Source organism: Pinus tabuliformis, chromosome 3_2 (genome assembly GCF_031772625.1).
Source record: "Pinus tabuliformis cultivar Carrire ecotype Pingquan chromosome 3_2, CPIR1, whole genome shotgun sequence".
NCBI lineage: Eukaryota > Viridiplantae > Streptophyta > Pinopsida > Pinales > Pinaceae > Pinus > Pinus tabuliformis.
In genome coordinates, this window is record NC_142302.1 from 1,132,236,979 (window position 1) to 1,132,252,871 (window position 15,893).

Consider the following 15,893-nt stretch of genomic DNA (forward strand, 5'->3'; position numbering starts at 1 on the left):
ATATGACCCAAAGGGAGTGCAACCATGCTTTGATACATATCACAAATATATAATCTACAGGTCATAACAACAAATCTAAGCATAGGGGTCTCATACTTATTTGAGATTCGCAAGGAAGTATTGATGTGTTAGCACGATAACTGCATTATCAACTATTGGGTCATATATTCATTGTTCAATCATTTTCTAATCAAAATATGATGAGATCCATACATCAATATTGTCATAAAACATCCTCATAACCAGCATATATTCAATAGAAATAACAAAGATATAAAAACCATAAAAACCACATATGAATAAGTATATTTACCCATCAAGTACAAGAGGAAAGGAGCTCTTATTAAAATATGCAAAATGCAACTAGGTATGGGACTTCCACGTACCACCCGACCATAAATTGGCTAAATCAAAACTTTCTTTCAGTCAATCACCCCCATGCCATATTCCAAGCATGAATATGGGATCTCATGAAACAAATCCAACAAGACCAAATTAGTGCTTCTAGAGGCCAAACCACCTCAACCCTCAACCACTGATTCCACCTCACAATCGGGCATCACTACCAATCACCAGATTAGTCTCTACCCAAGTTTTATAGGGCTCCAGAGCGTTTGTTCAAACCAGGGCTTCTAGGACTAGTAACTCAACCCATAATTATTATCGGGCTTCTAGAGCATTTGTCCAACCAGGGCTTCCAAGACTAGTAACTCAACCCACCTAGGGCTTGCAGAGCATTTATCCAACCAAGCGCTTCTAGGACTAGTAATTCAACCCAAGTTGTTACAAGGCTTCTAGAGCATTTGACTAACCAAGGCTTCCAGGAACTCGTAACTCAACCCACAACCATAAGGAACAGCAGAACCAACCAGAAAACAAAAGGAAAGACACCCACAACACTATAGCTACTTGGGAAATGCCAAGGCTAGGCAAATCCACCGTCAATCCAAGAAATCCTCCATGCCAATGATAGATCATAACCAAGAAACCACATGCATGTGCCATGCATGCCAAAACTAGTAAGGAAATCATACATGAAACGCGTTACCTACAAGAAAAACCCACTATAGTTGCTGATCCCAATGTCCTCTTGCACTTTCCTACTCTTCATTTGCCTTCTTGCTCCAAATCACAAGTATGCCACACTCCTCCAAGAGTTCTCTAAGAAAACTCTAAGTGTCCATGAGTATGAGAGAGAGAGAGTAGAATAGAGAGCTCCAAGCTAAAATTGACAAAAACTACCAACTAATCCTCAAAATCCTTTTTATTAATGAGGCCTCTATTTTCTTCATTTTCCATTATATTCCTTCATTTTCCTCCTCATATGAAACTTGTGACCTTTCACCTCCCTTTTCTCCTACTTTCCATTATTTTCATAAATAAATGCCAAAAAATATCTCATGCCTTTCCAAAGCCTTTGCCATTGCCTTTGCCAATTTCCATAGCCATTAATTAATCACAAGTGATATCCATCATATATTTTTATCCAACATTCAGCTTGGAATACATGTCTCATGACCATGGTTATTATTTTTGCCTTTATTAACTTTTTTACATGGATTTTTTACCAGGTTTGTTACAAAACAGTACCCAGTACTCAATAGTCATGTGATCGGGCCAAGCTTCCATAACCCTAAGCCATGTTTGAGCCATGATTACATCGTTGGAGCGGTGGTTGAGTTTCTTTTATCGAGGATGAGAGTTGGGTCCATCCAAGTTAAATCTGAAGTCGAGTTCATAGGCTTGTGTATTGGCCAATCGATGGTTAAATCAATGGCACGATTTGAGTATTGGTCAACAAATGGATGAGACCTTGAAAGCTCGTTCAAATTTTTGTGATTCGAAAGATATAAGCCACTGAGCAAAGGGGGACAAGTGCTCCATGCATTAGTGGTCGAATTGTCAAGTAATCAACATAGTGGAACATGGGGTAGAGGTCCACGTAGTGGGGTTGCATTGATTGGGGTCGAATATCCATAATCACATAGAGTCAAAGGGTGTACAATTTCTGCAAAATTTGACTTGCAATAGTTTGTGGCATATGACCAGGTTCCTTCTCAAAGTTACTTGTAAAAATCCTCTAAGGAATAAAATCAAATTTGTAGTATTTGTCTCTAACGATTATATATTTTTATTGTTGATGTGTTTTTCCTTCATAAATTTTGTGTAAATTGAGATTAAATTCTCATATTTAATCTTCTAAAATAAAAATTTCAGGGAATTCTTGAAAATTAAATGAGGGTTATTGTACCATCCTCGCCTATTGACCTTCAAGGTCTTTACAAAATATCCAATTGAGTTTCTGATTCTTTCAAGAATTTTTGGGTCCCAAAATTCCTTGGGTAGAGAAAAGAGTGTCAACCACATTGGTGCCACTAAGAATTGTTTTTTTGGGTTGTTTTGTTCCTCTCAAAATCTCATCAGAAGACCTACATTCTTGAAAAATAAGGCCTATTTTCAAATACTCGGGCCCTGTCTTCTAAGTTGGAAAAGATTACAATATTGTGAAAAAACCTTTGGCCCCAATTCCATATTAATCTAACCTCTTGGTTGCCATTTACTATAGATCCATTTAACAAGATTCTTTTGGGAAGGTCATATCCCAATAAACTAGTAAATGATAGCATGATCTTTAATGTATTTCCTGTAACTTTCCAGTTTACTGTGTCGAACCTCATATTCGAGGTTTGTTGCAGCTTTGGGCAAACATCTAATCTTGAAATGAGATTGCCATTATGGTCCAAGAATCAGAGTATCCCAAGTATTTTTGAAACACCCACTCCCAAGTCTACCCAAAGTAACCATGCCAACCGGGTAAACATGAGGAGAGATGCTACTACAATCAGATTCGACCTCCAGTGTCACCTTAAGGAAGTGGAATCGACTGAACATCACGTACAGTCATCCCATATCATCAACAGAACCCTCAAGAGACAATTCAGCCACTCAGACAGCTTGTCCCTGGGTCCCACTATTATTCTGTAGCTCTTAGGCCATATTTTCTCTCATGTTATGGGCAAGGGAGCGACTAGAAACCCAAAGTCACTCTCATAGGCCTGTGTGACAACGATTTTGCTCCAAAAATTCTACTTATGTGCCAGAAACCTTGGGACTTATGCCACTTTTCTAGCCCATAATCCTAGCCTCTTCCTAGAACTTGTTGTAACTTTTAGAAATCCTTAAATAAATGATAAAAATGTTGATCAATCAAAACCACGCTCAAGACGATTTACATAATTGTTTTTTTGAATAACTTTTGGATGAAAAAATTGGCTGCGGCGATTACAGAGGAAGACTGCGATTGACCTAGCCCCTGCTCCGCCCCGTGCTGGCGCTGCGATCTGTAGCTGCGGCTCTTGGCAACCATGCCCAGTGAAGGGGAGGCAGATCCTCCCCCCCTCCCTCCAGAAGTTATAGAATTTCAAAAAATTATTGATGCATGCAACAAACGCCCACCATCTGCCCAACAACAGAAATTCGTTAAGAGAAAAGAACACATTCCCTCGGTGGCCCTCCCTGAGGAAGAAACCTGTCGCTCAGCTCTGAATCTAGCTGATAGAGGGCTCATAGGGCAGTTTACCGGTCTCTGGCCTTCGCCCAAATCTGTAGAAAACTGGATCAAGAGAAACTGGACCCCTCTTATCAAGGAGGGAATTAAATCTTATTTTGTAGGTAAAGGTTTCTTTGTATTTGTCTTTGAATCAGCAGAAGATCGAAGTCTTATTTTCAGGAACGGGCCATACTTCATGGGGCCACAGGGACTATATTTAAACAAATGGTCTCCATATTTCGACCCGACCCAAGATGTTCCTTCTGCGGTTCCAGTTTGGGTGCGGCTTCCCCATCTTCCCTTGCACTGCTGGAGTCAGAAATCTCTCCAAATCATCGGCAACTCCCTTGGCAAATACATTGATCAGGCCGCAAGGAAAGATCAATATTCATGTGCTCGAATATGTGTGGAAGTAGATCTGGAAGAAGGCCTACCCGAAGCAATAAAACTCACTGTGGCAGGATGGTCACATATCCAAGAGCTGGATTACGAGCAGATCCCCTTCAAATGCAGACACTGCCACGACTATGGCCACTTTGCAAAAAATTGCAAGAAAAAAACTGAAGATCAGAGCCACCCCCACAAAGGAGATCAATGGACTACAATTCAAAAAACGGGTCATGCAAAAGCAACAGGGAAAGTAGCCACAAAAGGGAATGACCAAGGAAAAGCCAGCAAAGAAATTGAAACACAACAGCAACCGAATGAGATCCCAAGCACTGAAGAAGCCTCTCCATCAGAACCCCCAGAAATGGATATGAAAAATCCAGCACAGGTCGAAGATCCACAGACAAATAAAGAGCGAGGTGGAGATGCATCGCCCGGCTCTCCTCAGGATAGCCCCTCCAGGCTTTCGTATGCAGATATAATAAAGAAGAAAAAATTTCCAAATCCACCAGACTCCTCAGATGAAGAGACCTATGAGAGACCCTCAAAGAAAGCAGGCAGGAAGACCCACAAAGCAGCCAGGGAGGAGGAGGCAGAGCGACTCAAAATGCAAGGAAGCCAGTCCACAATAGAGATGACTATAGGACGAAATACTAGAGGAAGATCCACCAAGGGAGGAATCCCAAATCCCTCGCCAGGTAAATAATGCGTATAGTCTCTTGGAACTGTAGAGGCCTGGGGACCCAACCAAAAATTGAAGCCGTCAAAGATCTGATGAAAATAGAACCCTCAGACATCCTCTTGCTCCAAGAGACCAAAATCGATGGGCAAGCCCTCAAGGATATCAGCAAATCTAAATGGAAGAAGAACGATGGCATAGCAGTCAGCTCAAGGGGAACCTCGGGGGGCGTTGCAACTCTCTGGTCGGAAGATCAGTTCCACCTATCAAACTCCCATGAGACCCAGCACTGGATCTTCACGGAGCTCAAGCATTTAGAAAGTAAGTTAACTATAGCTTTATTCAATTTATATGTTCCAGTAAATTATGTAGAAAAAAGAGACTGTTGGAATACTCTTTCGGCCTTCTTAGATCAACACTCCCTAAACAACATTGTCCTGGGAGGAGATCTCAACTTAGTCATGAAGCCAAAAGAAAAAAGGGGGGGAAACAGCAGCAGAGATCAGTTGCTCCCATTGGTAGAGGAAATAATGCAGCAGCGGGATCTACTTGATTTTGCCTCGGTGAGAGGCAAATATACTTGGACCAACAACAGATATGGGTCTGACCACATCGTTGCCCGGCTGGACAGATTTCTAATTCAAAGTTCCCTGCTGATGGAAAAGATTCTCATATCAACAAAAATTCTCCCCAAGCTCTCCTCGGACCACAAGCCAATCCAACTCCTTTTGGCTCCCGAAGAAGATCTTGGCCCCATTCCCTTCAAATTCAGTCCTCTTTGGATTGAAAAAGCAAGGTTCAAGGACACGATCCAATAAGCTTGGGATATCCCCATCAACGGACCCCCAAGTTTTGTTTGGGAGCAAAAATTAAAAGCCACCAAAAAAGCTCTAAAAGAGTGGCTAAGGAAAATCCACAACCCCACCAGCCAGCAGAGAAAACTCGATGTTCAGCAGCTGGAAACCTTGCAAATTGATATGGAAGGGCTGAACATTACCCCAGAAATTTTAAATAAAGAAGCGGCCTTCCAAAGAAACATCCACCAATCCTGCAGAAGGGAAGAAGAGCACTGGAGACTTAAATCTCGCAGCCTCTGGCTAAAGGCAGGAGACCGAAATACTGCCTTTTTCCACCGACAATACAAAGCCCGCCTATCTCGGAATCATATCACTGAGATTAAAAATGATGAAGGGCAGATCTATAATAAATTCGACCAAATAAAAATTGCAGCTGAAAACCATTTCAAAAATCTATATGGCACAAGGCATGAAGGAAGCAAAGAAGACATTGAGGATCTTCTCTCTCATATTCCCCACCTCATCACCCATGAAGACAATCAGGCTTTACTGAAACCAGTTTCTGAAGAAGAAATCATCAAGGTTATTTGGGCAATGGAACCAGATAAGGCCCCTGGGCCAGATGGTTTCACAATACATTTCTTCAAAGTCTGCTGGGACATCATCAAAATAGACTTGCTGAAAATGATACAAGGTTTCTTTGGGAAAGCCAAGATTGGGGGAGGCACCAACTCCACCTTTCTCGCTCTGATACCAAAAGAGGCCAACCCGGAAACATTCAGCAGGTTTAGGCCCATCTCCCTATGCAATGCCTCCTATAAAATTATGTCCAAGATTCTGGCAAACAGAATTAAACCCCTTCTGGACAAGCTGATATCCAATGCCCAAGGGGGGTTTGTCAAAGGCAGACATATCTTGGACAATATCATCCAAGTGCAGGAAGCCATCCATTCCAGCAAACAGAGGAAAGAGAAGGGGATGCTGATCAAGCTTGATATGGCTAATGCATTCGATAGAGTCAACCATTCCTTTCTTCTCAAAGTCCTACAATCCTTTGGCTTTCCTCCTCAGTTCATCAATCTTATCAAAGCCTGCATCTCATGCCCCTAGATCGCCCCCATGGTTAATGGACGCCCAACATCCTTCTTTCAAGCTCAGCGTGGATTAAGGCAAGGTTGTCCACTCTCACCTTTCTTGTACATTCTCATGGCAGATACTCTTAGCAGGAAGCTGGCTGCGGAAATGAACACAGGAGAACTCCCAGGAATCCGAATCGCAAATGATCTAAACCCAATAAATCATGCTTTATTTGCAGATGACTCCATTCTTCTAGGAGGAGCCTCTACTAAAATCGCAGCCAATTTTAATGTTGTTTTAAAATGTTACTGTAGAGCTTCAGGAGCCGTTATAAATAACAGAAAGAGCTCGATCTTCGGATGGAATGTGAGCCAACATAATCTCAATAATATAGCCCGGATCCTTGGATTTGAGTGCTTCGCACAATGGGACAGCATCAAATATCTCGGCTTACCCCTTACAACCGGAGTCAATAACAGATCTTTGTGGCATGGCATCATAAGCAAAATTAAAGACAAGATCACTTCCTGGGGAGGTTATTGGCTAACCAAGGGAGGAAAAATTATCCTTCTTAAATCCGTCTTATCTGCCCTTCCCATTTATCAAGCCTCCTTTCTTCTGGCCCCGAAACACATTATGGATCAGATCTCCTGTCTTCTACGAGACTTTCTCTGGAAAGGAGGCAGAGGCAATCACAATAAAATTCATCTGGAAAACTGGGAACTAGTCAAGCCGCCAACTCTCGATGGTGGGCTCCAGATCAGAGATCCTGCTCTCTCTAATCTGCTACTTGGATGCAAGCTTCTGTGGAAAATATACTCAGATCCTTCACATCAGGTCAGTGAAATGTTCATCTCAAAATATGCGCAGGGGATCTCCCTCAGGCATATGTCAGCAAATAATACTTCAGCAGGCACTCTCACCTGGAATATCTGCAGGAAAAGCATAAGCAGTTTCAGTAAACATCTATACCACATCCCGGGAAATGGGGAGAAGACCCTTCTCTGGAAAGACCGCATCATGAACAGCCCTCCTCTCAACTCCCATGCAGAAATCCGGGACATCAAAAACTGGCTTCACGATGCAGGAATAAGAAAGTTGAATGATATCTCTGAGTGGGATAGCAAAGGAAATTGGATCGAATGGGCGATCCCTCTAGTGCCAGCGTAGTTTCAACACCAAACTGAAATACTCAAATCACTGCTCTTAAATGCAGCGCCGATACACCGCAATATCGCTGACAGATGGGGGTGGGGTGAAACTGGGTTTTATACGCCATCCTTGGGTTACTCTGCCCTGCAGATCAAAAAAGACAGCCTGAGAACGCCATCATTCTGGAAACATGTATGGAGTGCCAAGGGACTTCCCAAAGTCAATTTCTTCTTTTGGACCCTCATTCAGAATAAGCAGCTCACTGGGGACAACTTGGCAAAACGAAACTTTGTTGGGCCTCATAGATGTGCATTGTGCAGGAACTCAGGAGAAACAGCCTCCCACCTATTCATTGACTGTGTTTTTGCCAAAGAAGTATGGACATTAACCCTTCTTGGTCTGCCCGTCTCCCCGCCCCATCACAGCTCCATTGCTGTTCTCTTTTCTGAATGGACTCATCACTATCCTCATCCCATTCCAAATAAATCCTTGTGGATTCACATATGGCTCTCCATTCCTAAATTTGTAAGCTGGGAAATTTGGCTGGCCCGGAATGATTTAATTTTCAATAACTCCCCTCGCTCTCCTGCTAAGACCGCCTCAATTGCTAAAGCCCTCCTCATAGAATCCGTCCTCCAGCACTCCCATTTCTCTGACTCCTCCCTTCTCCCCTCTGAAAAGGCTTGGTTGAACCTCCACAGCCCTCATCCCTCTTGCAAAGCCCTCTCCCTTCCCCCTCCCCTCCCCTCTCCTTCATGGAAAATCAGAGAATCTGAAGCAGCTTTCCAGAACTGGTGGAAGAAGCAAAACACAACTTCAATCTTCTTTAACGGAGCCTCCAAAGGAAATCCGGGGGCTGCGGGAGCTGGTGGAGTCATATACTTTGCAGACAATCTCAGTAAGGTCCATTTCTACCGGGGGCTTGGCATTTCCACAAACAATCAGGCAGAGCTTCTCGCCCTCACAAAAGCCTGCCAAATAGTGCAGGATAAAGGCATCAAAGACTGGCAAGCATTCGGAGACTCCGAAATCCTCATTAGGAAGATCAATTCAGATGACCAGTTCAGCAATGCAATCCTCAATAAGTCTCTGAATAGGCTGAAGCTAATCCTGCAAGACTTCACCTCCTACAAAATTTATCACATCCTCAGAAGTCTGAATAAGGAGGCAGATGAAATGGCAAACAAAGGTTGCCTATTAGAACCGGGAACTCTAAACTACAATGGTAACAGCGCTAAGTCACATAGCATATCTTAGCTAAAGGGCAGATCAGAATAAGAAGCAGAAAGCAAGGATCACACCACACTGAACAAGCACGAGAGGAACAAGACTGATATCTTCGGCACATCATCTGATACAGGGCTCAGCAAGAGGTGTATAGGTAAAATTTGGGGAACTTACTCCTTAGAAAATATATTCTCACAGGGAAGTAGCAGCTGGAAAAAGATGGAGGCTTGGAATTTTCTACATAAAACCAGATCTATCAATAGCCAGATCATGGTTAATGCAAATGATAGAACTTTACTGATAGAAAGAGGATCACTCATGTTTGTAGACTCTGCGGAGCATGGGCAGTACACTCCCGAGAGGGTTTCCCATCATATACTATAACCCTGTCTGCCAAGTATGTTGCCATTATAAAATCATGCTCAACAACAAAAGTTGTCTTCTTGGCATGAAGAACAAATCGCTTTATGACCTTCGCTGCCACAATACGCTGTTCAGAATCTAAGTACGCACTTGGTTCATCAATGAGACAAATATCTGCAGGCTGCACAAAGATGTGAAGTCTTTTTCAAATTACAGTTCCGGTCGTAGAAAATTCCAAGGCATATGCATCATCAGTTGGACTTTGTCACGTTACTGCACTCAGAAAAGGAACGGTTGGAGGACTATACAAACGAATATTGTTGGACAGGGCTCTGTCGACGCCATTGGGCTCGCTTGGAGGGTTCCAGTCTACAGTGGACAGCAAACCAATACGTGCCAAGATCTTCAGTGGCTTCAGATAAATCCTCGGGAATCCTTGTTCCTATGACGAAAATGCGCAGAGTCCTGAGAGGTGTCATTTCTCAGGCTTGCGGTTCCAGACAAAGCCACGAAAATCCTTGTCCCCAAGCCGGAAAATGCGCAGAGGAGAGGTGTCAGTCTACAAGCTTGCAGAACCCCCTAAGGCGGGAAAATAGAAAGGAATACTATGTAAAACTGGGGCGTTTTGACCTTGGTCAAACCAGATTTTTATAATAAAATATATCCGTTACTGTTAAAAAAAAAAAAACCACGCTCAAGACTAGGCCTGAGCATCCCCAACTAGGACTAACATTGTGTCAAACACTTGGCATCAATGCAACCCATAGGTCTAGGATACAACACAAAGCATAAATGACTGAAAAAACTTATGAAACATAACCAGAAGGATCACCTCCTTCTCCCTTGAACTACTAGATCATAAATTAGGTCTTGCATCCATCCATTTAACAGATACAAGTAAATACATGAAATAACCATGACATGAACTAGTCATTTAACCATCCTTATAACTGGCATAAAACCATGTAAATATCAAAGATATGACAACCATTAAATCCACATATAAATCAGTGCAAAAGTAAGAGAACTTAGCTTTTATTAATCATAGGAAAATCCAACCAGGTTCGAGACTTCTACATACCACCTAACCATAGACATGGCTGAACCAAATCTCTCTTTCAACAAGTCAGCCCTGTACCATATTTCAAGCATGAATGTGGGATCTCATATAACAAACACTCCAAGAGAAATTAAGGGAATCCAGAGGTTAAACCACCTCCATCCTCATCAAACCATGATCACACCAAAACTGGTGCTCCAATCACAACTAAACCGAACTTGGAATGCCATCCAGAATCATCAATTATCTTGAGGAATTTTCCATCTCCTTATCTCTCATGCCTTACCGCAATCCAAACTAGATCACTAGGCCTTAAACCGAGACCCATCTCTCAGGATTTACCACATACCAAACATGGATAACTAGGACATAAATTGAGACTTCTCCCGCAGGCTTTGCCGTGTATCCTGCCAAAATCAGTCAAGGGATTCCTAGGCCTTTGGGAATGAACCTTGAGACCACCTCTACCCTGGATTCTAAAATCCATTTGCAAACCAAAGCTCAAAAACCAAAATAAACATCCCAACATACCATGGCATCTGAAAAAGGCAAGGCTAGGTTGAAAACCACTATCATAACCTGGCAAAACCATGCCACTAACAACAAGAGAACCATACACCAACATGCAAATGCATCCATGTCAGTTAGGAAATCACACATGAAAAAGGTTACGTGCACGTATTCCTATTGAAGTTGCTTGATATTTCTTTCCTTTCCTTGATCCCTGCTTGCTTTTCCTTTCGTTGCTCCAAACTAGAGTGCTCCAAGAAAACTCTAAGTGACCAAGAGTGAGAGAGAGAGAGAATAATGAGAGAACTTCAAACTTGAACAGACAAAAGCTTAAGACTAAGCAAGCCTAACACTGAGCAACCTGCCAATTGATCCTCATATGCCTTTTTATCAATGAGGCCTTTAATTTCTTCATTTCCATTATTTTCCTCCATTTTCCTCCTCACATGCAACTTGTGACCTTTTACCTTCCTTTTCTCCTAATTTCCTTTATTTTTCATAAATAAATGTGCCAAAAAGGCCTTTTTACCTTTTAATGTCTTTTCCTTAGCCTTTTCCAGTTTTCCTTAGGAAAAACACACATCCAATGATGCCCACTATGATATCTTTGCCCAACATTCAACTTGGAATAAGTGTCCCTTACCCGTGGTCTTATTTTTGCCTTTATTTACATTATTACATGGAATTTTCACCAGGGTTGTTACAAAACCCTCCCCCTTGGGGAACATTGTCCTCGGTGTTAAACCACACCATGACCTCAGCAAAACCGTTGAAAATCAAACATACTGCCCATGGAGCTTTATAACTTAGCTCATTGCAGTATTTACAATGAATGACCTACTCAAAAGAAAAACATCATGACAACATGACCAGATAACAACCATACCACATACTAGAGCTTTATAACACAGCTCATTATGGTATTTACAATAACCACATATACACATATGCACATTTGTTAAACCAGCAAATAAAAGGATACGATGCCCATATCAATCAACAAGGGAATCCAGAGGATCACACCTCCACCCTCAAAGTAATACCAGGATTCACCTCCTTCCTAGGAAGTCCAAAATCCATTATCACAGTCAAAGCTGCATCCAATTTCCAGCACTACAATCATGTGCCACTTTTCCTCTCAGTGAAGAGTTATCGGCTCATTCTTTTAGGGCGCACTCCCAATGTGCATATGGTTCCATCTGTCAATGCTAATGACCAAAACCAATATATCTGATACCTTCCCTTCTCTTCTACATTGTCCCTCTTTACGGTCACCCCCTTCCGTGCAATCACTCACCTTCCAAGTTCCTTGGAATCCCCTAACCTGGGCGATCCATCCCTTTGCAAGGCTTCCTCGCATCAGAAGATACTAAATCAAGGCATATACCTGCCTCAAAACCATCATACAGGTCATAGCATGCTCATGGCAATCAATGGACACTATTAGGTACCAGTGTCCCACAATGGCCCTGCTCCTAAAGTGTTTTACTAGCGTGTTTCTACATGTTCCAATTTATTTTGTTGATTCTGCTAATTCTTTTAGTCGATTTCAACCACCCAAATGGTCATGTTCATGCATTCCTGTTCCAAGCACATAATTTCCACTAGATTCAAATGAATTGAAATATCCTCAAATCATACCTCATTGGTAGCTCGTCAATAAGGTACACTTGCAATTATGTTCACTTCCAGTCACAACAATCAAACTAATTTTTTGATCAAAACATCATTTATAAACATATCACATTCGGTTAGCTCAAAACACAACGATCATAGATCAACATCATAAATCATATGTAACCATCATAAACTAGAATAATAGATCACATATAATCATCATATACCATAGTCATAAGTCACATGCATAATAAAAATGAAATAAAATGTTGATACTTATCCTTTCATCAATCCTTAGCTTCTACCTTTGTCTTTATTCCATACGCACTCTAGATCGGTTGTCACACCAGACAAACACCCAATGCCTTCTCCTCAACCATGTGCATCACACACATACAACTACACATGTCATACAACACCATGTAATACATGCATCTACCCCAGTACCACATGTACAAATCACCACCTTCACAACATCACATGTACTCGACAGCACCTACACAACGTGTACACAACACATGTACACTGCACCATTGTACAATGTGTACACAATACCACATGCACATAGTACCACACACACGACATGTATGTGACACCATAAGTACACAACGCCACATGCACAACATGTACACAACACCACCTGTAGATAGCACAATTTGTACAACATGAACACAAAACCACATGCACACATAATCACTTGTACAATCATACACATAACACCGTATGTACATAGTGCCACTTGTACAACATGCACACAACACCACTTGTACACAACACTGCATATCCAACATCTATGTTAGGCCTCTATTTTGTCTTGTTTTATATCCATTTTTATTTGGAAATCCCTCGTGCTTTTGCTTATATTGTATCATTATGGTCGACATTTTGTGTTTTCTTAGAAGCGATAAAGTAATATTTATTGTGTAACACATCTCCCTTGTTTTAACAATATTTGACATTTAAGCCATTATTAATGATGGTTTTTGTGTTTGCGGGTTTAAACATGGTCAATTACCTTCTTACCTATGTGACAATGGTTCCTGCACCATGCATCGAATTCTTGCACCAATTCAGTTTTTACAGCACTCCTACACCAACATTCCTGCACCAGTTGTGCCTACACCAACATGCCTGCACCAATTTGGGGCTTTCATACATTGATACATTTCTAGGAAAATATGAAAGAGGTTTTTGTTCAAAATGGTGTTTGAACACTTCCACATAAGCTAAGATACACCCAGGTCATACGGATTTATATTTAGGGAATCATTAATGCTTCAGCCCCAAATTCGCAGCAGTTTCCAAACTGCCAATTTCCGCCTCATTTTCCATGCATATGAAGGCGAATGGAGAAATTATGGCACATGGGTTTTGGTCCCAGTATATCAAATTGAAAAAGCCTCAAATAGATTTCTAAAATTCGTAATGGTTGAAAAGTTACATGAGGGTCTTTGAGGCAATTTTATAAAATTAGACTATTTTTCCAAAATTTCAGGATCTCTGATTTCACAAGTATCCAAACAATCATCTTCAAGCACAATTTCCAAGGCAATGGAGTTGAACCAAACAATTCTGAGAAAGGTTATTGTTTTAAACATAACAAATTATATTTCCTCCAAACAACTCTCCTATATTCGTAATGGTTAAGAAGATACAAAGTGTTATTCAGAGACAGATTGTTAAAAATACCATTTTTTCCATAATTCTAGAAAATGTGTTATGCTCTTGACCTGCGAGAAGATGCCAGGATACCAAATATGCGAAGAAATACAACCCAGAACACAGAAAAAATGAGAAATAACAGCATGTATTTTATTATTCAGAGATGAAAGCAATGTTCACTTGCCTCTTCGAGGGGGCAACCTCCAATAGAGCAGTGCTCGATTACAGAATAAGACATGACGCTCCTCAATGGGGAGTCTCTATCCTTTATATAGGATTCATACATGCAATACCATGGGTCAGTACCATGGTTCTATTAATACCATCTATCTAATACCATGGCCCATTTGCAACTAACTGTGGTCCCTTTCTTTAAATGCGGGTCAACCACTTACAATTATTAATATGGGATTTATTGACTCTTTAACTAACTATAACTATGACTCGACCCTATTACATAAATAAGGGGGTTAGGGTTGGACCCTAACATGCCCTCCTCAATAAAAATAGCCTTGTCCTCAAGGCTGAAGCTGCAGAAACTACTAAAGAATAGTGGTTGGTTCCCAGGTTGCATCTTCCGGAGAGGTGTCTTTCCACTTGAAGAGGACTTCTTTGATCGTGCATCCGCACAAGTACCGTTCTCATGTGTCAATAACCTGTTCAGGTTGGAGCCAGATTGAACATTCTTCATCCAATTCTGGTAGACTAGTTTTAATTCTACAATTGTTCCCTACCACTTTCTTGAGGCATGAGATATGGAAGACGAGATGGATTTTTGCAGTGGGTGGCAAGGATAGCTTGTAGGTTACTTCTCCAATGCACTGAAGTATTAGATACGGCCCGTAGAATTTTAGAGATAATTTTTGACAACCCTTGTCTTTGAGTAATGTTTTCTTGTATGGTTGCAGCCTCAAGAATACCTGATCCCAGGGGTTACAAGGAAGTCCAACAAGCGTGACCACCTCTTGTATTTCCTGTGCGCATGACTCCTCAAATCCGCAGGTTTATGCGCTCAACAACAGATCCCATGTGTTAGGACCTCATATTGTCCCTTTTTGACCATATATTTTGCTATGATCCTACCCCTTTCAAACTTATATTTAAAAGCCTTTGTTAAGAGTTCGACCCAATTATCTCTAAGGTACGAAACGATTCTTCTCATCACTATGTTTAATTATTTAGCATATAAATCATGACATCTTCATAGTTAATCTTTGAATTATTAAGTGCTAAACAGTTAAAGGATGATGTGCAATTTGTGATGCTGAAACGGCTGGAAGACTATTTTTGTAGTTGCTGAAACAAAAGGAACAACATGCGGATCACGATGCTGAAACAGTTGAGATCTGCATTCTAAATACAACAACAACAAAGAATCGGGATTGATCACCAAAGAAGCTGTTACACGGGATGTAACGCTTATATCTAAAGACAGCATTACTGTAACCGCATCTTATTGACAGGGAATTGACTTCCCTATTTTTGTGTAATGAGTTAGAACAATGAAAATCTTTTGTAATAGATGTCTCCTCTATAAAGAGGAGACATCTACATTAGGGGGGGGGACTGTAGAGAAAGGCTTAATTGAAAGGAACAGGACTGGAACTCTTTTCTGTAATATGATATATTGATGGATGAATAAAGTTTTGTTCTGAGCATCTTCTTCTAGTTCTTGTTTCCTGGGGAATCTTGTGAGGAGGACAGGGCCCACCTTCATCACAAGATTCACCCATTACATTTCCGCAGTGTGTTAAGTGTGCCTTTTTGTCTTGTTAACAATACTGCTTGCTGAACATTATTTATAATACCTTT